The 2,687-nt window shown below is 37.7% G+C and overlaps 1 protein-coding gene and 1 non-coding gene across 6 annotated transcripts in view; one reads left to right on the top strand and one right to left on the bottom strand.

Moving 5' to 3' along the window:
• BABAM2 (BRISC and BRCA1 A complex member 2) overlaps positions 1–2,687 on the bottom strand; it is a 449,656-nt gene that overhangs the window by 367,238 nt on the left and 79,731 nt on the right. The gene's annotated exons all lie outside the window — the stretch shown is intronic.
• LOC119473735 lies at positions 1,027–1,133 on the top strand. Its single transcript, XR_005202954.1, has one exon. It is a non-coding gene; the product is annotated as a U6 spliceosomal RNA (small nuclear RNA).

The raw sequence follows: 2,687 nt of genomic DNA, 5'->3' as shown, positions 1-2,687 counted from the left end.
ATGGGGTTTCGCCATGTTGCCCAGGTTAGTCTTGAACTCCTTATCTCAGGTGATCCACTCACCTCAGCCTCCGAAAGTGCTGGGATTATAGGCATGAGCTACCTTGCCTGGCCAGTCCTTCTTTTTTTTAAATATTGGGACTATGATTTGCTTCACCTATAGTCTGCTGCCATTATCCACAATTTCTTCACCCAAATGATTACTGTGGTAATTCTAGTAATTCCACTTGTCAAAAACATCACCACTATAAAAGGAATTTTGGTATGGCTAATTAGTTCAAACAAGAATTCTGCTGAGAGCTCCCTTCAGTACCATAAAACTGTCATGCAGATAAGAAAATAAAGTTGTTTTGTTCCCAGGACAAAAATATTTTTTGAATGACCATTGTAATGTTGTCCCATGGATAATATTCTTTTTAATGATAGTAGCTATATATGCACTTACTAAGAACACTACTAAGGAAATTGCTACAATGGGTAGTAGATTAGATGACATCAGATGGTCTTTAGCTCTAAAAGCATATGCAGTTTTTTCAGTTCAGTTAATTATTAGAATGATACAAATTCTGACAAACCAATGTCTCTTAAGAGGTACGGTAGCAAAACAGTAACTTGAAGAGCTAATATTCTATTTTAATTAAATTTGCTTTTGACCATATCAAATTTCTTTCAGATCCCTTCTGTTTCATAAAATAAAACTGGGTATTTATTTAAATCATAAGCAAAAGTTAAAATCTTTTGATAATTCAGTTCTAAATACATTTTAAGTACATTTGAAAATTAAAACCCAATTTTTTCACTCACAAATGCTCCAAAGAGTTTAGCTATACATATCTGTCCACCTTATTATCTTGACCTTTAAATTTTCTTCCCTCATATTTCCCACATTAAAGAAAACCACCAGGCACAGTGGCTCACACCTGTGATCCCAGCACTTCAAAAGACCAGGAGGATCCCTTGAAGCTGGGAGTTAGAGATCACCCTAGGCAACAAAGCAATGCCCTGTCTCCACAAAAAGATAAAACATGTGCTTGCTTCAGCAGTACATATACTAAAATTGGAATGATATAGAGAAGATTAGCATGGCCCCTGCACAAGGATGACATGCAAATTTATGAAGCATTCCGTATTTTTCAGAAAACACAAGCATTCCTATACACCAATAAGAGACTTAAAGAAAGCCAAATCAAGAAGGAACTGCCATTCACAATTGCTAAAAAGAGAGTAAAATACCTAGGAATACAACTAACAAAGGATATAAAGGAACTCTTCAAGGAGAACTACAAACCACTGCTCAACGAAATAAGAGAGGACACAAACAGATGGAAAAAACATTCCATGCTCACGGTTGGGAAGAATCAACATCGTGAAAATGGCCATACTGCCCAAAGTAATTTATAGATTCAATGCTATCTCCATCAAGCTACCCATGACCTTCTTCACAGAACTGGAAAAAAACACCTTAAACTTCATATGGAACCAAAAGAGAGCCCGCATAGTCAAGTCAATCCTAAGCAAAAAGAACAAAGCTTGAGGCATCATGCTACCTGACTTCAAACTACACTACAAGGCTACAGTAGTCAAAACAGCATGGTACTGGTACCGAAACAGAGGTATAGACCAATGGAACAGAACAGAGGCCTCGGAGGCAACACCACACATCTACAACTATCTGATCTTTGACAAACCTGACAAAAACAAGCAATGGGGAAAGGAGTCCCTGTTTAATAAATGGTGTTGGGAAAACTGGCTAGCAATATGCAGAAAGCAGAAACTGGACCCCTTCCTGACACCTTACACTAAAATTAACTCCAGATGGATTAAAGACTTAAACATAAGACCTAACACCATAAAAACCATAGAAGAAAATCTAGGCAAAACCATTCAGGACATAGGCATAGGCAAGGACTTCATGACTAAAATACCAAAAGCAATGGCAACAAAAGCCAAAATAGACAAATGAGACCTAATAAAACTCCAGAGCAAAAGAAATAATCATTAGAGTGAACCAGCAACCAACAGAATGGGAAAAAATGTTTGCAATCTACCCATCTGACAAAGGGCTAATATCGAGAATCTACAAAGAACTAAAACAGATTTAGAAGAAAAAAGCAAACCCATTCAAAAGTGGGCAAAGGACATGAACAGACACTTTTCAAAAGAAGACATACATGAGGCCAACAAACATATGAAAAAATGCTCATCATCACTGGTCATTAGAGAAATGCAAATCAAAACTACATTGAGACACCACCTCACACCAGTTAGAATGGCGATCATTAAAAAATCTGGAGACAACAGATGCTGGAAAGGATGTGGAGAAATAGGAACACGTTTACACTGTTGGTAGGAGTGCAAATTAGTGCAACCATTGTGGAAGACAGTGTGGCGATTCCTCAAGGACCTAGACATGGAAATTCCATTTGACCCAGCAATCCCATTACTGGGTATATACCCAAAGGATTATAAATCATTCTATTATAAAGATGCATACACACATGTTCACTGTGGCACTGTTTACAATAGCAAAGACCTGGAACCAACCCAAATGCCCATTGATGATAGACTGGACAAGGAAAATGTGGCACATATACACCATGGAATACTATGCAGCCATCAAAAACGATGAGTTTGTGTCCTTTGTAGGGACATGGATGAACCTGGAAACCATCATTCTCAGCAAACTGA

This window comes from Cebus imitator, unplaced genomic scaffold (assembly GCF_001604975.1).
Source record: "Cebus imitator isolate Cc_AM_T3 unplaced genomic scaffold, Cebus_imitator-1.0 Scaffold180, whole genome shotgun sequence".
Lineage (NCBI taxonomy): Eukaryota > Metazoa > Chordata > Mammalia > Primates > Cebidae > Cebus > Cebus imitator.
Note: the sequence above shows the minus strand (reverse complement) of the source record. Positions and strands in the feature narration are given on the sequence as shown.